Source organism: Balaenoptera acutorostrata, chromosome 9 (assembly GCF_949987535.1).
Source record: "Balaenoptera acutorostrata chromosome 9, mBalAcu1.1, whole genome shotgun sequence".
Lineage (NCBI taxonomy): Eukaryota > Metazoa > Chordata > Mammalia > Artiodactyla > Balaenopteridae > Balaenoptera > Balaenoptera acutorostrata.
Genome location: NC_080072.1, coordinates 6,014,408 through 6,041,996, shown reverse-complemented (window position 1 = coordinate 6,041,996; position 27,589 = coordinate 6,014,408). Strand labels below are relative to the sequence as shown.

The 27,589-nt window shown below is 49.8% G+C and overlaps 1 protein-coding gene across 9 annotated transcripts in view; it reads right to left on the bottom strand.

Moving 5' to 3' along the window:
- The window catches only part of PC (pyruvate carboxylase), a 108,283-nt gene that overhangs the window by 23,464 nt on the left and 57,230 nt on the right, over window positions 1-27,589 (bottom strand). For 3 of the 9 annotated variants that reach the window (XM_007171036.3, XM_028163612.2, XM_007171035.2), the window contains one exon: window positions 3,145-3,354. The exons of the other annotated variants lie outside the window; for them this stretch is intronic. The gene's annotated coding sequence lies outside the window, so the exon portion shown is untranslated. The remainder of the gene's footprint in view (window positions 1-3,144; window positions 3,355-27,589) is intronic. 9 annotated transcript variants of the gene reach the window in all.

The window sequence follows — 27,589 nt, the reverse complement described above, 5'->3', positions numbered from 1 at the left end:
CAAGCTTTTAAAGCAATTTCAGAGACCAGCCGGCAGCCCTGCATGACCACGGTGTGTGACGTCAGGGTCCCCTCTGCTGGGCACAGCTGTCCGGGCAGCCCCAGACTTTAGAAACTTCGTGCCCCACACTGACCCCTGCGTCCCTCCCTCAGGGTTCCGTCTGGCTGGGCAGGGAGGGTGACAGTGGATCTCCCCAGGAGCGAACCCGCATCAGTGTGCTCTCGGGAAGCACAGCCTCTGCTTGGTTAAAATGCAGATTTCTTCAAACTGCAGAAACCTTCCTTGCTACAAGGGCTACTAAGTAAATTAGTCATGAAACCCAGCTGAGGGCCAGTGAAATGGGCCAGTCACAAAAAGACAAATACAGCATGATTCCGCTTAGATGAGGTCCCTAGAGGAGTCAAATTCACAGAGACAGACAGTGGGAGGGTGGGGGCCAGGGGATGGGGGAGGGGATGGGGAGTGCTTAAAGGGGACAGAGTCTCAGTTTTGCAAGACAAAAAGTGCTGGAAATGGCCAGTAGTGATGGTTGCACAACGATGTGAATGTACGTAATGCCAGTGAACTAACTATACACTTAAAAATAGTTAAGATGGCAAATTCTGTTATATCAATATATATTTTATCACAATAAAAATAAATTGAGGGCAATTTACATCCCAGAATGTAGAACATCTTCAGCGGTCAACCACCCACCTCATTTTACAAATGAAGAAAACCAAGGCCCAGGCGAGCTTTAAGAAGTGTGTTCAAAGTCACACAGCTGTTACAGCAGAGCCCAAACTGGCATTCGGTCCTTTACCCCTGCTCCGGTGCCTTTATCCAGCTAACCACATGAACTATTTCTTAGTAAAGTTTAAATGCTTGACTCAACCATTTTGTTTTAAGTAAGGAGCACAAAAATATATATATTTTTATATATAAGAACCTCAGCATCATATTATGGCCAACAAGACGGATAAGGGGAAATAAAGACCAAATAGAAAGACAAGAGAAGAAAAGAAATAAGGAAATAAAGAGAAGAAAGAGAGAAGAGGGAAGCCCTCAGACCAGGGGAGAGAGGGCAGCCCGCCGAGCATCAACCCCGCCAGGCACAGCACCAGGCGAGGGCGGCAAGAACAAGGCAGGAAGGCCTCGGCTCTCACAGGTGGCAGACCCAGGGAAGGAGAAGAGAAAAGGAAAAAAACAGACAGAAATAAGGTCCTTTCAGATCATGACTAGTGCCCCAAGGGCAAGAAAACAGGTAACATTCTGTGAATTAGTGGGTGGGGGGCTGGATATTAAGTGGGCCTCTCCGAGGAGGGCACAGACGTGGGGACCTAAATGGAGGAAGCCGCAGCCACACACAGATCTGATCTGCAGGGGACGCACCCCAAGCACAGTAACAGCCATGGCCAGGGACCCGAGGGAAGAAGGAGCTGGGTGTGTCCAAGAAAGATCCGGTCTGACAGCTGGGGGCAGGGACACCACGGCTGAAGGTGGGACGGGCCAGGCTGCTGAGGCCTCTGGGTGCGTCCGCCTCTCATCCAACATGGTGGTGGAGGGCATGACCTGCTGCGTGTTTGGAAAAGATGCCTGGGTTGGGAGCAGCGAGGACGGAAAGAGGGTACACGTGTGGGGCTGTGCAGGGGCTGAGACAGAGACAGCACCTCTGACTGGGGGGGACAGAGGGGGTGGGGAGGTATTTGGGGTACAACAGGCTAGATTCGCTGAGACCCACTGTGGAAGATGAGGGGAAGGAAGAAGCCCAGGATGGGCGACTGGAAGTGCCTCCCCCACCTCGGGAGAGACCAGACTGGGGGTGGGGACGGGCTGCCAAAGAGGTCAGAGCCAGGCAGGAAGCCTGGGTGCTTCAGCAAAAGGGTGGGGTTGGAAGCCCTGGGCCTGGGGTAGATCTGCTGGGGACAGAACAGTCAAGAGAGCAGCGGCGGGTGCACCAACGTTGAGTCTGGATGAGGAGGAAGAGCCAGCGAAGGAGGCTGAGGGAGGAAAGCCAGGAAGCGCCGTGGGGCTGGGGCAGAAGCTCTCGGGAGTTGACAGCCAACAGGGGCAGAGGCGAGGGTGGGAGGTGGGCGCCCGGGGTCCCACCCAGCAGTGCGAATGTCAGGGGTGGGCAGCAGCCTCGCTGGGCTCTGGCTCCTCTTCTGAAATGGAGCACACAGTCCTTACTTATTAATACAAAGTGGACGAACCTGGCAGACACCCCAGTACGCGCCATGCAGGTTAACATCATACCAGCAGGAAACGGCCATCACATGCCTCCTGACGGGCGGCCAAGAAGGACCTGCGGGTGTTCCTGCCACAGATGCCCAGCCTGAGTCTAATCGGGAGGCAACACAAAGCAAACCCAGACTGAGGGACGTTCCACCAAACCACTGGCCTGCACTCTTCACACGTGTCAAAGGTCATGAGGGACAAAGACTAAAGAACTTCCAGGTTAAAGGAGACTAAAGAGCCATAACAACGAAATGCACATGTGCTCCTGGATTGGATCTTGGATTTCAGCTGCGATAAAGGACATTAGGGGGACAACTGACAAAATTTAAATAAGGTCTGTACGTTAGAAACGAGTATTGTGTCAATGTTAATCGTTGTACTGTGGTTACTTTAGAGAATATCCTCATTCTTAGGGAAAAAACACTTAAGTGTTTAGGAGTTTAAGGGCATCATATCTGCAACTTACACTCAAATGGTTCAGGGAAAAACATGAGAATAATGAAGCAAATGTGGTCAACAGTATTTGGGAAATGAGGGTAAGGGGTGTGAGAGAATTCTCTGTACTGCTTTTGCAGCCTGTCTGTGGGTCTGAAGGAAATAAGCCATGCTCCAGCTGACGCCGATGGAGGAGCTACCCAAGGGAGCCCCCAGGACCTGCTCACAGTTGGTGCCAATGTACCAGCTGGGCCTCAGAGTGGAAACATTTGACTCCCACACCTTTCTGAAAGCCAGTGAACTTCAGATGCTATCCTGTTATCTCCCCCTCACAGGTCTACTGGCAGCACCTAATCCTCTGCACCGGCTTCCGGATTCAGACACCCACCCACTAGGAGGGAAGCACTTTCCCAGCGGAGCAGCCAGAAGCAGGCAGGCCCTGGCGGTCGATGGCGCACACCCCGGGGAGCAGGTGTGGGATGCAAACCTCACCCTCGTCCTGGGCACCAGATCCTGCTCTGCTCAGGGCTGCAGGAGGGATCTTCCTCACTTATCTACAGGTGAGCAGCCTTACAGCTGGTACCACTGGCACGGAGATTCTCCATCCTCCAGGGACGTTTCAACTATTTCCAGGGAGGCACGCTCCTTTCTCCCACTTGGGTGGGTTTACTCCTGAGGACGCCTTAGGCACTACGCATTGTCCTGTGGATAAATAGACATTTCTGTCCTCTCCCCAACCACACATGCCCCAATCCCTTTTCCAAATAAAGAAAGAGATCCCTGGAGGTTATGCCCCCAGGCTGGGTGCCAAGTGCCTCCCTAGCTCAGTCAGCAAACAAGGGAGTCTGAATTATCCGGCCTTAGAGACCCACACACATTTCTGCATTTGACCCTCACACATGCTCTAGACAGCAAGGGCTTCCCTGGCGTCCCACTTTACAAACCAAGAAACCAGGGTCTGGGCACTGGGTGGCGGAGGTGGGGGGGGGGGGTCTGAATGCCCCGGAGCCCCCTGTCCTGTGCAGACGGAAGCAAACATCGGCCTGGACTTGAGACCTGAGCAGACCCTGGGGTGCAGGAGTGAGCAGGCAGATGTTTATAGAAGGGGAACGGTCACGGTCCTTCGCTGAAGTCAGAGCAGTGGGGAAAGTGGGCAGAGGTCAGCCACACCCACCGGCTGGCAGCCCAGTGTGAACCTGGAGTCAGCAGGCCTGGGTCTGGGCACCTGAGGCCTCATTCCCTCCTCTGTAGAAGTGGCTAACACCACCCCAACCTCAGCAGGTCGTCCTGTGGATCACTGAGCAGGGGCCCTGAGTGCCATGCCTGGGCGATGAACGTGGCTGCCATCGCCATCTTCCCACTGGCCTTTCCTCCCTGATGAGTGCGGGGCACGAGAAGGAACCCCCGGCTCTGGTGCCCACACCCGCGGGGCTCTCATTCCCGCCCAAACCAGCGATGCGGCCACCCGCCCAGTGGCTCTCGCTGGACAAGGGCCGGCACGTGCGCACACGGAGAGCGGACCGCGTTCTCGGGTGGGAAGACCCACACCCGACAAGAGAGCCCCGGGGCACTCACCCCGCACCAGCCAGGCACCCAGGGCTGCTTCTGCCCAGGGAGGCCATGCCATCCGCTCGGCCTGAGTCACTGGCCCAGGGTACAAAGTTCTCCCGCCCCAGACTGCTGGAGGCAGGGACAGCTGCCAAGGCTGAAACTGGGGGAAGGGGCGCCCCGGAGCAGGGGAGGCAGGGAGGCTGGGTCACGCAGGCAGCAGGAGCTTCACAGTCCAAAGCCTGCTCCCCGATCCCCAGGGACAGGGAAAGAGCATGAAGGAGGTGTTCTTTTTTAAAAATTAATTAATTAATTAATTAATTAGGCTGCGTTGGGTCTTCCTTGCTGCGCGCGGGTTTTCTCTAGTTGCGGCGAGCGGGGGCTACTCTTCATTGCGGTGCGCGGGCTTCTCATTGCAGTGGTTTCTCTTGTTGCAGAGCACAGGCTCTAGGCATGTGGGCTTCAGTAGTTGTGGCACACAGGCTCAGTAGTTGTGGCTCGCGGGTTCTAGAGCGCAGGCTCAGTAGTTGTGGTGCACGGGCTCAGCTGCTCCGCGGCATGTGGGATCTTCCCGGACCAGGGCTTGAACCCGTGTTCCCTGCATTGGCAGGCGGATTCTTAACCACTGCCCCACCAGGGAAGCCCGAAGGAGGTGTCCTGAGGCAGGACACCAGCCGGGAGCGGGACAGCGGACTTCCTGCTGCCCCTGCAGGTGAAAGGCACAGAAATGTCAGCCAACAGGCAGAGTGGGGTCTGGGGAGGCTGGTCAGACGGGGCCCTTGTGGATGCCCGAGGGCACGGGTCACACTGCCCCTGAGAGCCTAGACACAGCCCCGTAGCTCAGTTCCCGGCTTAGTCGCAAGCGACCCCCACCCCCTGACCCCGCAAAGCCAGGCTTGGGTCCTGAGGACACAAAGGTGAATAAAAATCCTGCTGCGTTCCCAGGCCACCTCAGAACTTGGTTAACCCAGCACCCAGCCTTTTCCCTTGTCAAGTCCCACTGCCCTCCCAGACCTGAAACCCAGGGGGTTCGGCTGCCTGGTGCCTCCTAAGGCCTTTCCAGAATCAACTTCAGCTGGGAGAAAACCTGCAGGACAGAGGTGGGCCACCTCACAGAGGCCTCCTTTCCAGGAAGCAGGTCCTTCGTGGGTCGAGTGTGTGATGCATTCACTCTGGCTGTGTCGAGCCTGAGGGTCCGGGGTGGGCCGAAGGAGGAGCGGAGTGGGCGGATTCCCGCTCGGGGTAGCGGAGGCGGGCAGGCAGGCACCCGGTGAGGCCCGGCAGCAGCAGCCCAGCGCCTGAGGTGTGAGCGTGGCCAGGCCTCAGGGGACCAAACTCCCTTCTGCAGCCCTCCTAGAGGGGCTGCCTCTGGCATTCAACGGGACCCCCGCCCTGAGCCCAAACTCTGGCATCCTGGAGTGACCTGAGTGCCAGCCCCTCCTCACGGCGCCATGTGCGCAGAGCACTGGCCTTCCCGCAAGCACCGTTGCAGGTAGCACCCTCGTCCCCTCACCGCAGGGCAGAGCACAGGTGACGGCACTGGTCACAGGAGGGCGGTGGGGGCAAGGCCCAGGCTCCCATCATGGGTGCCACACTGTGCCTTGCTTTTGGGCTTTCGGTTGCGGGATGGGAACCCAGAAGTCCTCAAGGTCATTGGCAGTTTGGCTGAAAATCTTCCTTAAAAACGCCAAGGCCTTCGTTAACCAAACCCGATGCCCTGGGAAGCCCTCGTGTTCTGTTGCATCAGCTGACCTTGCCCAGGGGAGCCACAAGCCTTCAGCAAGGGCGGCTGCTCTGTGGCCGGCCGGACGGGACTCCCCCACTGGCTGGGTTCCCCCGGGGGGGGGGAGGCCCCTTGGAGGAGCCAGGGCACAGCCAGCCTCCGGTCACCTGCCTCGGGGACGCCACTTTGCCTTGCTCAGTGCCAGTGGCACACGTGAGCAAAAATCTCCTTTTCTGACCTCAGAGATGGGGGAGTGATGAGCAAGAGAAAAGCAACCGCCACCACCCAAAGATCCCTTACCCGGTTTCCTCTCCAGAGAGCCGACAGGCCCAGAGAGGCCCGTTTGCTATTTTTGCAAATGCCAGCTGACAGATCCCTTTCCTTGGCCCCGGGTTGTGCATTAGAGACGGGGAGGAAGACGGCTTTGACTCTCACTTGGGACGTGTAAACAACGCCAGCAAGAATGAGGCACAGGGAGGCGGGGAGTGTCGGGAACACCTGTTTCTCCCCCGCTGCCTCTCAGCGTGACTCCACAGACTGTCTCGACTTCTCTTCCAGCTTCAATCCTCCCCCCAACACTGAATGGATAAGCTCAGTGTTCTCCTTCCAGAAGGGAGTGGTGACGATTCAGTCACTGGGGTGCTGACAACAACCTGGGCACGAGGCAGGGGGAGGTAGCGACATCGTCTGCCAGGCCCGGTGACCTGACCTGCCCCTGCGGCTTCTACAACATCCAACACTCGCCAAGCTCCACCTCCGTGCCAGGCCGGTGCCAGCAGGTGGGGACACAGCGGGGACCAGCACACCTAGCAGAGTCTCTACTCTTTCCCAGGCACTGGGCTCCGCACGTACTAACTCAGGTCAGCCTCACAGCTGCTTATCACTCCCTTTGACAGAAGGAACCAGGCATAGTGGGATTAAGTCACACTCAAGGTCAGCCAGCAGGGGCAGTTGTGAGCCCACTCTGTTTGTCTCCTTCTAGAGCAAGAGCGCTGACCCATTAGGGCGTCCTCACCTAACTAAAGGAGTAAGTTATGGCTTTCATCAAAAGCAGAGCGTGACACGCACTTGGAAACCAAAAGCCAAAACCCCACTCCTGATAAAAATGTGTTACTGCCTGAACTCCGGCAGGGCCACCAGTGGGGCTCTGCACTTCTCACCAGGGAGCAGGCTAACAGTGCCAGCAATCATGTGTCCCTGATGAGCTAGGGCAGTTTCAATTCATCCAATAAATCATCAGAATGTCACTAGAGGTCCCATTACTTCAGACCTAAACTACACCTCCCAGGCTGTCTCTTGTGACCAAGAGCAGCACAGAATTGCACTGTCAAGCCATCACCATCCAAATTTTGGTCCAGACAATAAAGCTACTGGGCTCAGGGTGGACGTGCTCTCAGCCAGAGCAGCCTTGCTGGGATTAGGGTAGGCGGCCACTTGAATAGCTGTTGTAGCCAAGCATCGGGCCCTGGAATGTTCCTTCGAGGATCTGTATTGCTTCCACCCTAAATATCCCTGTTCTTCACACAGCAGCTCCTGCAGACTCAGAGGGCAACCGTGGGCAGGAGGCACAGAGGAAAGGAAAGCCACGGCCCTGCTTTGGGGGTGGCTGGCTGATGTGTTAGTTTTGGAAGCCCACAGACTGAACTGCCCGCCCCCAGTCCCCAAGTCCCTGAGCACATCCATCTCAGACGTGTGTTGGAGCAGCCAGATGGGGTGAGAAGGAGGGAGAGTGGGTCAGAAACAGGCCCCAGGAATCTCCAAATTAACTAGTGAGGCTCCTACACAATTACTTCCTACTACCCGCCCCCAGCACTAGCACCTCCACCAGGCTTTATCCCCTGCCCCCAGCAGGCCTCAGTGGCTGGCTGCAAGCAAAAGCAGGTCAGAACCAGAAAGAAAGAGCTCTTGGTCGAGGACTCCACGCTGTGGCAGAAGCGAGCCTCTGATGGATGGGGCTGCTCTCGGGGAGCCTTCCTTCCAGGCAGCTCCGCGCTGTCCTAAACGTGTCCGATGGTGGCCCGGGGCTGGAGGCCAACGGGGACAGATGAAAGGGAAAGACTCCGCCTGACTTTCAGGGCTGCAGCGACTGATATCAAAGCGCCCAAGAGAGGACACACCAAGGCCGAGATTTCTGAGTAGGGGGAGCTGAAGGGAGGACACGAGAAACAACGAAGGTGACAGATGAAGAAAGGGGCACGAGAACATCAAAGGCAGGAAGAGACTCGGAGCGGAAACAGCGCGGGGCCTGGGGCAGCACAGCCCACCTCCCACCCTGAGCGGCGGGGCTCCGCATCGCCCCTGGTAACCCTCGATTTAGGCGGCAGGCAGAGGGGAGAGGGGGGAACAGCGGCACCTGGGAGCACGGGCCCTGCGTGGGCCGAGGGGATTTGTGGACTGGGAAATGGAGGAGGCTCAGAGAGAGAGGCGCATGAGGACTGATCAAGGCCCGCAAGGGAGTGGCAGGAAGTAGAGGGTGAGGAGGGGGCCCGGTGGGCACAGCAGCGGCTGCCCTGTCCCAGCCTCATTTGAGGGCAGGGAGACTTTCAGGGCAAACACTGCCCCCTGGTGCAAAAGGAGTGCTACTGCCAACCTGCGCACGCCTGCCTGGGGACCTGAACGTCAGGCCAGGCTCACAGCGGGAAGGCCACTCGCGCGAATTTCTCAACATCCTTTAGGTCCCACTCAGGAAGGCATTCCTGGACACCTCCCCCTCCCCAGCCAGCTCAGACACCCTTCCTCGGGAGGCCATCTGTCTTCAGCGCAGCTCTGTCACTGTCCCTACCACACCCCATCCTCCTGCTTGTGGGGGTTCTCGGTGAGGTCGTGTCTGTGTCCTCAAGAAGGAGCACTTAGCGCTTCCCTGGTGGTGCAGTGGTTAAGAATCCGCCTGCCGATGCAGGGGACATGGGTTCGAGCCCTGGTCTGGGAAGATCCCACATGCCGCGGAGCAACTAAGCCGGTGCGCCACAACTACTGAGCCTGCGCTCTAGAGCCCGCGTGCCACAACTACTGAGCCCATGCGCCACAACTACTGAGCCCGTGTGCCACAACTACTGAGCCCACGTGCCGCAACTACTGAAGCCTGCGCACCGCAACAAAGACCAAACACAGCCAAAAATAAATAAATAAAAAATAAAGAAATTTATTTAAAAAAAATGAAATTAAAAAAAAAAAGGAGCACTTAATGTTATAACGATTTGCTGACCCATCTCACTAGACACTGTGAGGACTTGGCGATGGGATTCTCGGTCTGTTTTGTCCCCCACTGTCTCCCTAGCACTCTGCCCAGTGCCTGACACCGAGATTCAATGTCTGGGGAATGAATGAGTGAATGAATGAATGACTGCTCCAGGCCACATGAGCTTGCAGAGTACTGTGAGCCCAGAAATACTGTGGAGCGCCTAGACAAAGATGAATAAGGCATGGCCCCTCCTGGGAGCAGCACACACAAGCTAAAGGGACACACAAGTGTCCCTTACACACAGATAAGAGCCCAAAGTGTTGACAAGGAAGGTCAAAGGGGCAAGGTCAGCAAAAAATACCTCCCAGCCTGAGGGTGGGAACCAGGACAGCATTTCAAGGCTGAGAGGGGTGACAGGCACTAAAGACTCAATTCTAACCATGGCTGGACAATGCTTTGCAGGGAGACGGACACCAAAACACAGCAGGCGTGCAGGCGGTCCCGAAAGCTCCCTGACACCTTCGTGGCACACCCACCCCAGCTGGCGAGTCACAGAGGACCTCGTCCCCACTCGCTCACTCAGGTCACCCCAGTTTCAAGGTGGTAGGAAAGTGGACACCAGTGTATGGGCTGAATTTTGTTCCCCAAAGAGATACGTGGGAGTGCCAACCCCCAAGACCTCAGAATGTGACTTTAGTTGGAAATAAGGTCTTTTTTTTTGTTTTTTGGGGGCCGCTCTGCACAGCATTTAGGATCTTAGTTCCCTGACCAGGGATCAAACCCATGCCCCCTGCAGTGGAAGTGCGGAGTCCTAACCACTAGACCACCAGGGAATTCCCCAAAATAAGGTCTTTACAGAGGTAATCAGTGAAAATGAGGTCACTAGGGTGGGCCCAAATCCAATATGTTTGGTGTCCTTATAAGAAGATGAAATTTGAACATAAGAGACAGACACACGCAGATGGAAGACCATGTGGAGACACACAGGGAGAAGACAGCCATGTGCCTGGAGAGAACGCCAAGGATTGCTGGAAACACCGGAAGCTGGAAGAGATAAGGAAGGATCCCCCCCCTTGAACTGTCAGAGGGAGCGTGGCCCTGCCGACACCTTGATATTGGACTTCTGATCTCCAGACTGTGAGACAATAAATCTCTGCCGTAAGCCATCCCGTTTTTGGTTCTTTGCTATGGCAGCCCTAAGAAACTAACAGACCCACGTTCCCCATAAATGACCAGAACCTATAGAGACCCTAAAATCAGGGGCTGGGGAGCATGGTGTTAAAAACGCCCCCTTGAGAATTCCCTGGTGGCCCAATGGTTAGGACTTCACACTTCCACTGCAGAGGGCATGGCTTCAATCCCTGGTCAGGGAACTAAGATCCTGCAAGCCGCACAGCACGGCCAAAAATTGTTTTAAAAATAAAAAATAAAAACACTCCCTTCTCTCACCCGCTCATCCTGAAGCAGGCCAAGCGGGGGCCTTCAGAGCACGGAGCTATTTACGGCTGTGATCAGCACCCCCTCTGGGCCAGGAAAGGCCGAGTGGGTGGCAGCGAAAACGAGCCTGTGAACAGTGCCAATGCCAACACGTGGCTGCATGGAGAGAGGGCAGAGCCAGCAGGAAGACCTCCTGAAGACACACACCAGGGACGAATCAAAGGACAAAGAGGAAGAAGGGAGGTGGTTCAGGCGTGGGGACAGCGGGAGCAAAGACAAAGGAGCAAACAGCCTGGCAAATGTCCACTGAGGCCAGAGGCAGGGAGTGAGGTTGCCCAGGAGACCAAGCGCAGACACCTAGACTCCAGGTCACGAGCCTGCATGCACAGCAAGGGGCGCAGACTTACCCTCAATGTCAGGGGATGTGACCCAGGAAACTAGGCAGGGGAGGAGGGATTTGCAATTTAGAGGGACCACTCTGGCTGTTCTGAGGAAGATGAATTTGAGGAGGAAAGACTAGAGGTGGAAGAAAAACAAGGAAGATGTTCTAATGTAGGCAAGAAACATGCCGGAAGTACTCCTCCAGCACCTGTTCGACGAGGGGTAAAGAGGCCACAGGTAAGGGTGGCTCTTGGCTCCTGTTTTAAGGGAAGGGGTGAACAGTGGCGACGCCAAGTTAAGGAACACAGAAGCGGATGTAGGTAGCGGCCGGCAAGTTCAGTTTTGACCCTGATGAGCTTGAATTAACTGCAAGCTATCCAGCTGGGGAGTCCAAACAGGCGGCTGGACATGAGCGTGACGCTGAAGGAGAACTCTGAGCAGGAGACGGAGGTCTGGGAGCCACGTCCTGCTGGGGACGTGAGGGCAGGAGGCATGGACGGGATGGCCAGAAACACCCACCGGCCAGGATGAGCAGAGGGACACCCAGGGGCCAGCCAGGGCTGTGGGCACATGGTGAGTGCCAGGGTTCCAAGGAACGTCAATGTCTAAGGCAGCAGAGCTCTGATAAGGAGTGAAAAAAACAGACATGGGATTTGGCAGCAGAGGGCTCACTGGTGGCCTCAGCGGTGGCTCAGAGGGGCTAGAGGTGAAAGTGAGTTAGTGGGAGGTGAAGAGGTCTCTACTGCAAACTCCCCAAGGTCTGGACAAGGACGTCCTAACTTAATGTTCAAGTAAGAAGAGGAGAAATGCAGGATGAGCATTTGAGGATCCTAGACGATCCTAGAGGGTACTAGGATCGAGGGACCCTCCCTCCCTCCCTTCCTCTCTCCCTTCCTTCCTTCCTTCCTCCCTCCCTTTTTTTCTTTTTCTTTTCTTTATGAAACATTTGAAAAATACAGACAATACAGCTAGCAATATATATAAGACCCAGAAACTCAGAATAAACTGATGTCACTATGTTGACATATTTGCTTCACATTTTACGGTAAGAACGAGGTCTGGTGAAATGTATGGATCGAACACAGGGGTTCATTTCTACCCTTCTGAAATCCCACTAAAACATCGGTAAAAGGATCTTTTTAAAAAGAGCACAAACCCCCAAGGACAAATGGGAAAGCCAAGGGCAGCAGATGAGAGAGGCCCCTAAAACTGAATGATGCACAGCATGTGGGCAAGTGGCAATGACTGGGGGTGGGGGGTGGAGAGCACGCAGAGGAATCCACAGAGTGAGCAAATTCGAGTTGCAGGCTCCCGGGAAGTTCAGAACTTTGTGGGTCGGCTGGACAGTGGGGCTGCAAACAGGAGGCTGGTTACAGTCTAAGGGAGTGAGAGCCCCAGACCCGTCTCCCCACCACAGCCCAGCAGAACCACAGGAACAGCAAACAGCCTCAGCCCTGCTGAGTCCAGTGCAGTCACTCGCTGAATCCTCGCAGCGACCCCTGCGACGGTTCACCTGCGTTCCCAGGTCTAGAGCCGTGGAAACTGAGGCTCAGGCAGGACAGACGGAGTCACGTGCCCAAGAGCACGCTGCTAGGAAGTGTCAGAGCCAGGTGGACCGGTTATGGGCATCCAGGGCCCCGCTCCTGACCGCCAGGCACTGGCGCCTTGCAGAAGACGAGAGGTTGGGTTCCTAGAAGGGCTCCACTGTGGCCACGAGGCCCAGTCAGGGGAGAGGCAGCAGACGGGGCACCAGACGGCGCTGCAGACAGCAGGGGAGATGGCAAAGCCCTCGGCTACCATGAAGTGGTTCCCAGGCTGATGGCTAGGGAGCACCCTGAGGGCTCCTCTCTAGGAAACCACCCGCCCAGGACGGACGTCCCGTGGCTACAGACACGTAGTGGGCACCCAAAGAAAGGGGTGGCCTGCAGCCTCCTCTCAAGGTGAGGACAACTGGTCCATAAGCCCCACCGCGCCCAGGCTTTCCAATCGGCTTCAGTATGAAGGGACAGCCAAAATCACCAGATGTTTGAGGACAAAGCCAAAAAAATTCACCAAAGCAAATTGGGAATAAAAACACGGAACTCTGAGGAGAAAGTAATAGAGAGAGCAGATACTTAGGAAAAAAACACTGTAATTAATCTCAGAGAAGTAAGAGAAGCTATAGCATTGCGAGGTGGCAGCTATTTTAAAAAGGCAATGAGAAAGAGCTCTAGGGAATTAAAAATAGCATCGCAGACATTTTTAAACATAATAAATAGAAGAATTAGAAGACAGTGGAGGACATCACTCAGAAAGCATAACAAAAAGACTGACATATGGCAAATAGGAGAAAAGGTAAGAAAATAAGAGACTGAGTCCAGGGAGCCCACCCCCAGCCCCCCGGGGGGGAGCAGGGCAGAGTCATCCAGCATCACCTCCTGGACCTGAAGGGCGTGCACTTGTGGCTGTGAGGACCCTTTGAGTCCCAGCACGATGCCCAAAGTCCTGCCTGGAAATAGGATCAGGGGGATCCCGTTAACTTCCTGTATCGCAGAGTGGGTGGCTTAAAACGACCAATGTATTCTCTTTTAGTTCTGGAGGCCAGAGTTCAGCATCGGTTTCACTGGGCCCATATCGAGGTGCAGGCAGGGTCATACCCACTCCGGAGGCTGCAGGGGACTGTCTTTCCTTGCCTCCTCCAGCTTCCGGTGCTGCCGGAATGCCTCTGCTTATGGCCACATCACTCCAGTCTCTGCCTCTGTCATCACTTGGCCTTCTAGAACCGCAGTGTGTGTCTAACCTCCTGCATCTCCCTTCTGAGGACACCTGTGATGGCATTTAGGGCCCCCGGATAATCCAGGGTCACCTCCCCATGTCAAGATCCTTCACTTCGTCATACCTGCGAAGACCCTTTTCCCTGATAATGTGACACTTACAGGTGCCAGGGATGAGGACCTAGACATCTTTGGGGGCCGTCACTCAGCCAACTACACTCCCGAAGAGAAGAAGGAGGCCACAGTAACGCTGAGCTACTTCTGAGGGAAACGCTCTCCAACCTAGAATTTTCTACCCGGTTAGACTATCAATCAAGCGTGAGGGAAAAAGAAAGGTATTTTCAGACCTGCTTGGCCTAGGAAAGTTTACCACCCTTGCGTGCATTTTCCCAGGAAACTCTTGGGAGATGAGCACCAACAAAACAAGGGAGTAAATAAACCAAGACCAAGAAGCCTGGGAGCCAGCACAGAAGGAAGCCCGGGGAATTCTCAGGGGATGGTGAGAACTGCTTCTCCAGACAACAGCACGGGCCAGGAAGCTTCCAGAGATGGGGCTCCAGCGGGCAATCGGGGGGTCTAAATAAACAAACAAAAAGGCTGGATTACCTGATGTCTCTGAAAAAATGGGGAGGAGATGGCAATTTATAGTTCGTCTGGGGATGAAGGAATGAGGTAAAGAGTAACTCCAGGAAACTGAGAAGTTATACAGGAAAATGTTATCATGTATACACTTGGTGTTCTCAACTGTGAATATTTACTTGATTTTAATAATGTAAAAACTGAAAATGTACTTTTAAATGGTTACATAACCATGCGGGAAGGAGGAGAGCAGGGAAAGTGGGTATATGTCTGGGCTGGGGGGTAAAAGCGAGCTAAACCTTCCACAGGAGGAGGTCAGAAAATAGAGCCGAATGCTGTTTGGAAACAGGAGGGTAGGCTGCTAGGAGTTAAAGAGATGGCGCACCCCCGGAAAGCGCCTCAGCTCAGGTGAAAGACTGGCCTTGTACTGGATGAAGAGCGCCTCCCTCCTCTGAGAGCAAAGCTCTAGTGCCAGTGTAAAATACCCCAGCACCGGTTGGGACCCAGGCGTCACCCAATGCACTGACCCTGCCAAGGGCTGAGATGACCAGTGGCTTTTGTGCTCCGGATCTCTGGGCTGACAGGGCAAGACATCACATTCAGAGAGGCACAGCCAGAGAAGCAGCAGCCCAGGGAAGGCAGACCTGCAGATGGCCGTGCTTCCTGTTCACACCCAAACTCCTGGTTATCCATAGCCGCTCCAAGAAGCAGGATGAGACTAAGCTTTACGAAAAATATCTGGCCGGTCAGATCAGCAAAAGATACAGATTAGAAAAGGCAATGGTGTTTCCCTGTGAGGGGGTTTAAAAAAATTTTAGACAGTTTTCTGAATGAGTTGGTTTAGGTCAAATGAGTCTTCTGGAATAGCAAAATATTAGACTGATTGTATGAGATTTCTTAAGTCTCTGCAGTGATCTACCTGTATCTTGGCATGTTCCTACAACAGGTTGTGTTAATATTCTTTCTTTAGAGGAGAAAAGCAAAAGTTAGACATGTTTGGAATTTAGATATTAAATATGTTTTACTTTAAAATGTACCATGACGGACTTCCCTGGAGGCGCAGTGGTTAAGACTTGGTGCTTCCACTGCAGGGGGCGTGGGTTTGATCCCTGGTCAGGGAACTAGGATCCCGCATGCCGCACGGTGCAGCCAAAAAATCAATTAAACAAACAAAAAAAGTACCATGAATCAGAGATTGGTAGCCCTCAGCACAATCTGGCCAGAGAAATGTGAGTAACAAGACTGATTACTTCAATCTCCTCCTGGGCATCCGACTTTCTTCTCAACCAAGATAAAGTCGCTGAGCCAAGGGCCGCCAGATTCAGCCAATTAAAATGCAAAGTATCCAGTTAGAATCTGAATTTCAGCTAGACTGCATTAAAAAAAAAATGTACAAGTATATCCTGTGCAATATTTGGAGCATATTTACACTACTAAATTATTGGTTTATCTGAAATTTGAATTCAACTAGTCATTTTAATAAACTAGCCGTTTGAATTTAACTAGTATTTTATCTGGCAGCCCCAATGCACCAACAGTGCCGAGGCCCTGACTGGATCTTAAGGAGAAAAAAAAACACATGAAGAGAATTCCCAGATGTTGACGTAACAGGGCAGGGAAAACACAGTGGTAAGACCCCAGGGGTCGAACGGCCTGGGTTCCAGTCAGGGCTCCACCAAGCCCACTAGCTCTGGGCAAGCTGTTTAATCTCCAGGCCTGAATTTCTTCATCTGTAAAATCAGGGGTAATAACAGTAATGTGCATAGGCTCGTTACAAAGATCAAACGAGTTAATGCATGTAACGTGCTCAGAAGAGTCTGGCACATAACGGGCTTCTATTATAAATGTCAGCTTTCAGTGTCAGCAATGCAGAGGCTGGACAGGGCACTTGGCCCTGCTTCTGATGGGCAGAGGAGGGCAGGGCCAGGGCCATGAGGAGAGAACCAGAGGCCAGCCCAGTCGGGCTGGGGCTTGCTTGTGGAGACGACGCTTTGAAGCACAACTTGACCCTCATAGCCTCCTTAGTCAGAGCAAGTCAGATGACCTAAGAAATGGGGTCCTCCCGCCCACGCACATCCTTTGGGGGAGGATCTACCATGAGCCACCTGCACCAGGCACAGATCGATCGCTCCCACCAGCTCCCTGACTCTGCCCCTTTCCAACTCAGTGCTCAGTGACATTGAGGTAACAGCCTGAAACTGACCACAGTGGGCATCTGTACACCACAGAAATCGGCAAATGCTACAACCAGGGCCCTTTCCTCACCTCCCCAGGAGCCACAGATGAAAAGAACACCTAGACGGGCTGAGCATCCCACCGTGACCTGGAGACAGGCAGTAAGGGCGGGCTGGGTGAGTGGTACCCCCTTCTCCACTTGCCAGTTTGGCTACAGACCCCAAATAAAGAGGTCTCTGTGAGACGTTTATAGCAATACAACCTTACCTCAGGAAACAAGAAAAATCTCAAACAACCTAAACTTACACCTAAAGCAATTAGAGAAAGAGGAACAAACAAAACCCAAAGTTAGTAGAAGGAAAGAAATCATAAAGATCAGAGCAGAAATAAATGAAATAGAGATGAAGAAATCAATAGAAAAGATCAATGAAACTAAAAGCTGGTTCTTTGAAAAGATAAGCAAAATGGATAAACCTTTAGCCAGACTCAGGAAGAAAAAAAGGGAGAGGGCCTAAATCAATAAAATTAGAAATGAAGGAGAAGTTACAACTGACACCACAGAAATACAAAGGATCATAACAGAATACTACAAGAAACTATATGCCAATAAAATGGACAACCTAGAAGAAATGGTCAAATTCTTATATAGGTACAATCTTCCAAGACTGAACCAGGAAGAAAGAGAAAACATGAACAGACCAATCACAAGTACTGAAATTGGAACTGTGATTAAAAAACTTCCAAGAAACAAAAGTCCAGGACCAGATGGCTTCACAGGTGAATTCTATCCAACATTTAGAGAAGAGTTAAAACCTAACCTTCTGAAACTATTCCAAAAAACTGCAGAGGAAGGAACACTCCCAAACTCATTCTACGAGGCCACCATCACCCTGATACCAAAACCAGACAAAGATACCACACAAAAAATAAAAGTACATGCTGTGTTCATCACTGATGAACACAGACCCAAAAATCCTCAACAAAATACTAGCAAACCGAATCCAACAATACACTAAAAAGATCATACACCATGACCAAGTGGGATTTACCCCAGGGATGCAAGGATTTTTCAATATCCGCAAATCAATCAGTATGATACACCACATTAACAAATTGAAGAATAAAGACCACATGCTGGGGCTTACCTGGTGGCACAGTGCTTAAGAATCCGCCTGCCAATGCAGGGGACAAGAGTTCGAGCCCTGGTCCGGGAAGATCCCACATGCTGCAGAGCAAATAAGCCCATGCGCCACAACTACTGAGCCTGTGCTCTAGAGCCCACGAGCCACAGCTACTGAGCCCATGTGCCTAGAGCCCATGCTCCACAACAAGAGAAGCCACTGCAATGAGAAGCCCGTGCACCGCAACGAAGAGTAGCCCCTGCTCTCCACAACTAAAGAAAGCCCGCACATAGCAATGAAGACCCAATGCAGCCAAAAAAAAAAATGAATAAAATAAAATTTAAAAATATTAAAAATAACCCATATGACCACCTCAATAGATGCAGAAAAAGCTTTTGACAAAATTCAACATCTATTTATGATAAAAACTCTGCAGAAAGTGGGCATAGAGGGAACTTATCTCAACGTAATAAAGACCATATATGATAAACCCACAGCTAACATCACACTCAATGGTGAAAAGCTGAAAGCATTTGCTCTAAGATCAGGAACAAGACAAGGATGTCCGCTCTTGCCACTTTTATTCCACATAGTTTTGGAAGTCCTAGCCACAGTAATCAGAGGAGAAAAAGAAATAAAAGGAATCTAAATTGGAAAAGAAGTAAAACTGTCACTGTTTGCCGATGACATGATACTATACGTAGAAAATCCTAAAGATGCTACCAGAAGACTACTGGAGCTCATCAATGAATTCGGTAAAGCTAGAGGATACAAAATTAATACACAGAAATCTCTTGCATTTCTATACACTAACAATGAAAGATCAGAAAGAGAAATTAAAGAAACAATCCCATTTATCATCGCATCAAAAAGAATAAAATAAAAATAAAATAAACCTACCTAAGGAGGTAAAAGACCTGTACTCCGAAAAGTATAAGATGCTGATGAAAGAAATTGAAGATGACACAAACAGATGGAAAGATATACCATGTTCTTAGATTGGTAGAATCAATATTGTCAAAATGATTATACTACCCAAGGCAATCTACAGATTCAATGCAATCCCTATCAAATCATGAATGGCATTTCTCACAGAATTAGAACAAACAATTTTTAAATTTGTATGGAAACAGAGAAGACCCCAAATAGCCAAAGCAATCCTGAGAAAGAAAAACAGAGCTGGAGGAATCAGGCTCCCTGACTTCAGACTATACTACAAAGCTACAGCAATCAAAACAGTATGGTGCTGGCACAAAAACAGAAATACAGATCAATGGAACAGGATAGAAAGCCCAGAAATAAACCCATGCACCTATGGTCAATTAATCTATGACAAAGGAGGCAAGAATATACAATGGAGAAAAGACAGCCTCTTCAATAAGTGGTGCTGGAAAAACTGGACAGCTACATGTAAAAGAATGAATTAGAACATTCTCTAACACCATACACAAAAATAAATCAAAATGGATTAGAGACCTAAATGGAAGACTGGACACTAAAAACTCTTAGAGGAAAACACAGGCAGAACACTCTTTGACATAAATCACAGCAGTATCTTTTTGGATCCACCTCCTAGAGAAATGGAAATAAAAACAAAAATAAACAAATGGGACCTAATTAAACTTAAAAGATTTTGCACAGCAAAGGAAACCATAAACAAAATGAAAAGACAACCCACAGAATGGGAGAAAATATTTGCAAATGAAGTGACCAACAAGGGATTAATCTCCAAAATATACAAACAGTTCATGCAGCTCAATATCAAAAAACAAACAACCCAACCAAAAAATGGGCAGAAGATCTAAATAGACATTCCTCCAAAGAAGACATACAGATGGCCAAAAAGCACATGAAAATATGCTCAACATTGCTAATTATTAGAGAAATGCAAATCAAACCTATAATGAGGTATCACCTCACACCAGTCAAAATGGTCACCATCAAAGTCTACAAACAATAAATGCTGCAGGGGCTTCCCTGGTGGCGCAGTGGTTGAGAATCTGCCTGCCAATGCAGGGGACACAGGTTCGAGTCCTGGTCTGGGAAGATCCCACATGCCGTGGAGAAACTAGGCCCGTGAGCCACAATTACTGAGCCTGCACATCTGGAGCCTGTGCTCCGCAACAAGAGAGGCCACGATAATGAGAGGCCCGTGCACCGCGATGAAGAGTGGCCCCCACTTGCCGCAACTAGAGAAAGCCCTCGCACAGAAACGAAGACCCAACACAGCCATAAATAAATAAATAAATAAATAAATAAAACATTAAAAAAATTTTTTTTAAATTCATGAGAACAGAGGTGTGTGTGTGTGTGTGTGCGTGTGATGTTTAAAAATAATTAATAATAATAAATAAATGCTGCAGAGGGTGTGGAGAAAAGGGAACCCTCTTGCACTGTTGGTGGGAATGTACATTGGTACAACCACTATGGAGAACAGTATGGAGGTTCCTTAAAAAACTAAAAACAGAACTACCATATGATCCAGCAATCCCATTCCTGGGCATATATCTGGAGAAAAACATAACTTGAAAAGATATATGCATCCAATGTTCATAGCAGCACTATTCACAATAGCCAAGACATGGAAGCAACCTAAATGTCCATTGACAGAGGAATAGATAAAGAAGCTGTGGTACATATATACAATGGAATATTACTCAGCCATAAAAAAGAATGAAATAGTGCCATTTGCAGCCACATGGCATTATTATTATAATCTCTGATAGAGATTATCATACTAAGTGAAGTAAGTCAGACAAAGACAAATATCATATGATATCACTTATACGTGGAATCTGAAAAAATGACACAAATGATCTTATTTACAAAAGAGGAACAGGCCTACAGACTTAGAAAACAAACTTATGGTTACCAAAGGGGAAAGGGGGGCGTTGCAGAGGGATAAATTAGGAGTTTGGAATTAACATATACACATTACTATATATATATTAGATAATCAACAAGGACCTACTGTATAATACAGGGAACTCTGCTCAACATTCTGTAATAACCTATGGGAAAAGAACCTCGAAAAGAATGGATATATGTATATGCATAAGTGAATCACTTTGCTGTACACCTGAAACTAACACAACACTGTAAAACAATTATACTCCAATATAAAATAAAATTTAATTAAAAAAAAAGAGGCCTCTGTGTCTTTTGTAGAAGCCTCTTGTACAGAGCATTTAATTCAGTCAAAACATGAGGATGAGCTAAGGAAGAAATGAATCAGAAGCTCTCTCTGCTCAAGGCAGGTCAGAAGCCATTCTGCAACACTAATGAACCTGTGAGAACACCAAAATAAAGATTCCTTTGATAATCTCATTTAACAACGTGAAAATTAGTCTTTGCTTTTTAAGGGACTGATTTCCTTGCTCATATACCCTTGACACCTTTTCTCTCTCCCCACCCCAGCCCCTTCTCTCTTTCTTAACCAACAGAGGCATTTGCAGGTTGAAATGTGAGGATCTTAAATAACAGCTGTTGCATATACATGTCAAATGTCTATGCTGTAACAGAACCTACCCCCTCCCTCCCCCATCCCAGATGACACACACTCCCCAAAACCCAACAAAACACCTCTTGTCTTCCATCCCCAGGGAACTAGGGCTTCAGTTTGGGGGTCATCTTTGCCCTTCTCTCTCCCTCTCCCACCATCTAGTCAAGAAGGCCCATCAGTTCTTCTTCTGAAATTCCTCATGTCCTCCTTGCTTTCATTTCCACTAACCTGCCCTAGATCACCCCCTTCTTCCTGCCTGAACTGCTGTAAAAGCCTCCTAACCAAGACCAACCAATGGCTTTAGCTACTGATCCAGGCTACATACTGAGGACAGCATCCCCAGTGCAGGCATTCTTTCACTCTCTTTTTAAAACCCTCCATGACCCTTACTGCCTACAGGTAAGAATCTCGCCTCACATCATTAGTCCAACCTGCCTGTCGAGCCTCATTTCCCATCACTCCTCAGCCTCCTGGGTCCTGTAACTCCAGCCAAACTGCCTCCTCCTTGTTCCCAAATAATCCAAGCATGTTCCCGTCTTCCTCAGAGCACTCCTTCCACCAAGATGCTTCCCACCTGGATGCCCTTTTCCCTGTGCAAAGCCCACTCATATCTGGGTTATGGGTCTAATTTTTCTCCCTCCCGAAATCCCACCAAAACTTCAGTAAGAGGTTTTTGTTTTTTAAGCTATAAATCCCCAAGGACAGAGAGACCAGGAGGGGAGACCACAGCAACATAATTGTGGAAGCAGCTTGGGTTAACTGACCTCGTGGCCCTACCTGGCAGTGGGGAAGGCTGATCATCCACCGGTTTCCACCACAGAATCCAAGAAAAGCTAGGGAGCTGTGCCTCCAGGCCCCCTGGGATGGGCTGAATGGGCTGATACGTACAACGGAAGCTGGGTGAAAGCTTTTGAGAAGCAGTTAGACCCCTAGATCCGTTCCCCCCCCTCATGCTGCTGGAGACCACCCCTCTCCCACCGTCTCCTGAAGAACAGAGGTTTGCTCTCTGGAGAGGCCGAAGCTCGGGGTCTGCACTGGGGGGTGCGAGGCACAGTTGAGGGCCTGGGTACCTTGCCAAAAACAGGAGAGGAAGGTTAAGTGAGCCTATGCATCCTGTGCCCTCGCCCACTCAGCTCCTAGAACACCGGCAGCCAGCCCTTCCCCTCCTCTGAGACCTGACCCAGCCCAAGAGGGGAGGCCTCAGGATACTGACACTGAGGTTCCCCAACAAATAGCATGCCTCATCACCACTGTGCACCTCAGAAACTGGACTCCCAGGCAGCTTTTAGCCCTACTAGTAACTGTGAACCGGCAACCAGAGATCACTGGGCAGCCGAGGACAGATTCCTTCAAAGAGAGACCAAAGGAAAGTAGCAGAAAAAAGCAACTTGGAGGAAACAGTCAATGCAAGGAGAAGAAAACTTAAATGAACATGGCATTAGTATCCTCAGAGAAACAAGAAAGGATTACATAGGTGGAACTGCAGGATGTTATGCACATATTTTTAAAGACCCATTTAGAGAGCAAGAAAAGCTCTTGGAAAGTAAAATATAATGGGAAAAACAAACAAAAAAATCAATAGAAGGGTTGGAAGATTAGGTAAGGGAAATCTCCTAGAAACTGAAACAAAGACAAAGAAACGGAAAGTGGGCAAGAAAGGCAAGAGAGGGCTTCCCTGGTGGCGCAGTGGTTAAGAATCGCCTGCCAATGCAGGGGACACAGGTTCGGGCCCTGGTCTGGGAAGATCCCACATGCTGCGGAGCAACTAAGCCCGTGCGCCACAACTACTGAGGCTGCGCTCTAGAGCCTGTGAGTCACAGCTACTGAGCCCTCATGCCACAACTACTGAAGCCCATGCGCCTAGAGCCCATGCTCTGCAACAAGAGAAGCCACCGCAATGAGAAGCCCATGCACCGCAACGAATAGTCCCCGCTCGCCACAACCAGAGAAAGCCGGCACACAGCAACAAAGACTCAATGCAGCCAAAAATAAATAAATAAAATAAATAAATTTATTAAAAAAAAAAAAAGGGAAGAGAATTTGAGTCCAGTTCAAGAGATCCAAAAATTAAATAACAAGTCTCAGAAAGAGAGATCAGCTAAAACACAGGGGAAGAAACAAAATAATTCAAGAAACCCCTAGGACAGGAGGCCACGTTTCCACATGGAAGGACGCACTGAGCCGACAAGATGGACAAATGCAGACTCACACCAGGCATGTTGTGAAATTTCAGACCCTGTAAGCTTGCAGAAAGTGGGGGAAAGGGGGCACAAAGAATCTGAAATCAGCATGGTTTTGGATTTCTCAATAGCAACTTGGGAAGCTAGAAAAGTACAAAGCAATTCTTTAAAACTGCAAAAGGAAAATGATTTCCAGCCTGAAACTCTCTATCCAGCTGAACTATCCATTATGTGTGAAGGTGAAATAAAGATAAAGAACAAATCACTGGATCCTCAGGCCAGTTAGATGATCTCTCAATTTTAATCACTTTGGAATCAAACTCAATTTAAGAGCAGTCTATGGGAATGAGGATGCGTATGAGAATGGGACTTATACATTATTATGGTCAAGTTCCATGGGAAACCTGGGTAGCTGCTATATTTGGATTAAACCGAAGTTCATGTATAAAGCCATTTCACTCTTCGCAAAATTTGAAACTTTCAGTCTTGTGACTGTGAAATCATGACTGTAATAAAGTGATACTCTGTTAGTATTTTGAGCTCTCTTCAAATAAAGACAATGAGGAAAAAAAAAAGACAAAGAACAGGGCTGCCACAACTGACCTCCTGGCACTGCTTCTCAGGAAGCTACTGTGGATGAGCCCCACCCAAAAAAGGGAGAGAACAGGCCAGAAAGGCAGCAGGAGCTGCAAGAAGAGGAAGGCAGAGGGCGTCCCCGGAGCGTGGCATGCAGAGGGGCACCAGGTAAGGCGTGGACTACACAGGACCACTCCACAGGCACCCTTCCCCACAAGGGGACCCGAAGGAAAGCGGAGCCAGCATTCCTACTGATGGGACCCATGGTGGAAATGCCTCTGGCTGAACCTGTGACACAGGAAGACAACATGAGTGACACCTGAGGCCCAGGGCCTTGCTTCTAACTGACACAGGAATACTAAATTATATGCTCCTCTGTGTCTGGCTTCTTTCACGTAGCATAATGTTTTCAAGGTTCATCCATGTTGTAACAGGTAACAGTACTCCACTTAATTGCCAAAGAATACCTCATTGTACAGATAGACCACATTTTATTAACCCATCTGATGGACATTTGGGTTGTTCCTACTTTTTGGCTATTATGGATAATGCTGCTGTGAACATTTGTGCACAAGTTTTGGGTGCACATGTGTTTTCAGTTCTCTTGGGTATATATTGCTGGATCATAAGGTAACTCTATGTTTAACCACTTGAGGAACAGCCAGACTGTTTTCCACAGCTGTTGCTCCATTTTATATTCCACCAGCAGCTTATAAGGGCTCCAACTCCTCCACATCCTTGCCAGCACTTATTATCTTTTTTTAAAAAAAATTTATTTATTTATTTATTTATTTTTGGCTGTGTTGGGTCTTTGTTTCTATGCGAGGGCTTTCTCTAGTTGCGGCGAGCGGGGGCCACTCTTCATCACGGTGCACGGGCCTCTCAATATCGTGGCCTCTCTTGTTGCGGAGCACAGGCTCCAGACGCGCAGGCTCAGTAGTTGTGGCTCTCGGGCCTAGTTGCTCCGCGGCATGTGGGATCTTCCCAGACCAGGGCTCGAACCCGTGTCCCCTGCATTGGTAGGCAGATTCTCAACGACTGCGCCACCAGGGAAGCCCTGTCTTTTTGATTAGCCATCCTAGTGGGTATGAAGTGATATCTCATTGCAGTTTTGATTTATGTTTCCCTGATGGCTAATGATGTTGAGCATATTTTCATGTGCTTACTGCCCATGTGGATATATTCTTTGGAGAAATGTCTGTACATATCCTTTGCCTTTGGATTATTTGTATTTTTATTGTTGAGTGTTAAGAGTTTTTAAAAATATATTCTAGATACAAGTGCCTATCAGATACATGATTTGCAAAAAAATTTCTCCCATTCTTTGAACCGCCTTTTTACTTTCTTGATAGTGTCCTTTGCTGCACAAAAGTTTTTAATATTGATGAAGCCCAATTTATCTATTTTTAAAATTTTATTGCTTGTGCTTTTGCTGTCGTATCTAAGCCACCACTGCCTAACCCAATATCACAACGATTTATGGCTATGTTTTCTTCTGAAAGTATTATAGTTATTAGCTCTTACGTTTAGGTCTTTAATCCACTTTGAATTTTATATGGTATGAGGCTGGGGTCCAACTTCATTCTTTTGCAAGTGGATGTCCAGTTGTTTCAGCACCATTTGTTGAAAAGACTATTCTTTCCCCATTAAGTTATCTTGGTACCCTTGTTAGAACTGACTATAAATGTACGGGTTTATTTCTGGGCTCTCAATTCTATTCCATTGATCTGTATGTCTGTCCTTATGCCAGTACCACTCTGTCTTGATTACTGTAGCTTTGTGGTAAGTTCTGAAACTGGGAAGTGTGAGTCCTCTGTGTTCTTTTTCAAGATTCTTTTGGCAGTCTAGTTCCCTTGCATTTCCATGCGAATTTTAGGCTCATATTGTCATCTGCAAATAAAGGCAGCTGGAATTGTGAAAGACACTGCATTGAATCTGTAGATCAATTTAAGGAGTACTGCCATCTTAACAATATTAAGCCTTCTCATCCATGAACATAGGCAGTCCATTTATTTATTTAGGTTTTCTTTCATTTTTTTCAATGTTTTATACTCTTAATAAGTTTTACATTTTCTTTGTTAAATTTATTCCTGAGTATTTTATTCTTTTTGATGATATTATAAATGGAATTTTCTTCATTTCCCATTTGTTCATTGCCTCTGTATAGAAATACAACTGATTTTTGTATATTGACCTTGTGTCCTACAACTTTGCTGAACTCCTTTATTAGTTTTAATAGATTTTTAGTGAATTCCTTACATTTTCCTCCACCAGATCATGTCAGCTGCAAATAAAGAGATTTTTACTGCTTCCTTTCCAATCTCTATGCCTTTCATTTCATTATCTTTCCTAACTGCCCTTGATGATCAAATCTGAAACTGTGACTAACTTTGGAAATAGCCCCTGCCCAAAGAGCAGCGGCTGCTATGACCCTTAGGAGGCCAGAGCTCTCATTCCTCTGCTTGTCACAACTGTTTTTGTTGTGGTTTGTTTGGTTTTTTATAAATTTATTTATTTGTCTATATTTTATTTTTGGCTGTGTTGGGTCTTCGTTGCTGTGCGCGGGCTTTCTCTAGTTGCGGTGAGCGGGGGCTACTCTTCGCTGCGGTGTGAAGGCTACTCGGTGCAGTGGCTTCTCTTGTTGCGGAGCACAGGCTCTAGGCCACACAGGCTTCAGTAGCTGCAGCACGCAGTCTCAGTAGTTGTGGCTCGCGGGCTCCAGAACGCAGGCTCGGTAGTTGTGGCGCACGGGCTTAGTGGCTCCGCGGCATGTGGGATCTTCCCGGACCAGGGCTCAAACCCGTGTCCCCTGCATTGGCAGGCGGATTCTCAACCACTGCGCCACCGGGGAAGTCCGTCACACCTGTTGAGTCGATGTTTCCACCAGGAACTAGCCTTTGGGAGAGGCTTCCTGGTTGGTTGCTCTCCGCTCACCTCTCTGCATCCCCCTTCTCTGCTCTGCACCCAGTGAAGCTGAGGCCTGTGGATGGAGGTACCGGGACTCCCTCGCTGGCTGGCGTCCTGCAGGTTCAGCCAATGGGAGGCCCCGGGCAGGAGAGAGGAGGCTGGGAGAAGAGAGAACGTGGAGTATGCTCTTCCCTACTCTCTGCTGGCCTTGATGTCACAGTCCTGACTCAGGATATGTCCGGCCGCTATGACAGTCCCTGCTGGGCATCCTTGCCTCCACACTGTCAACCCGCCCTGAAGTCTGGAGGAAACACTGTTTCGTCTCCTGACCCCTTCAGGCCTAGAGGTAAGTAATGACTTCCCACCATTGCTCGCCCCTGGATGCCTCAACCTCCCCTGCTGGGTGCCTGACTTGCCTTGGCCGATTAATTCCGTTTCTCAGAATCAATGCGTGACTGCCGACCATTCCTGGCCAGTCTTTACTGCTATTCTGCTCAACACCCACACCCCGAACAACCCTACAGAAGAAGGCACTGTGGAACTTCACTCAGCGTGAAAACTTGGTTCTCTGGTAAACTGATCACCACCTCACAGAGTCCACGAGCCGAGGAGATGGTACGGGAATTCAGTGGCAAAGAGCTTCCATTCCTGGAAGAAGGAAAGTAAACAGCAACCCAGACAGGACACGACCTTGAGACCTTGACTATGGCTGCTGCTGCTTTCTCTCCCTGTTCTTGATTCCCCAGGAAAACATTCCTTTGCTGCCCCTTGATCTGACCTTTCACCTGGAATCTGAGCACAAAAGCTGGCCAGAGGCTTCCCAGAGACGGAGTCCTAGGCATCCACTACTGCTGGTTTTATCCTAATGACCGCG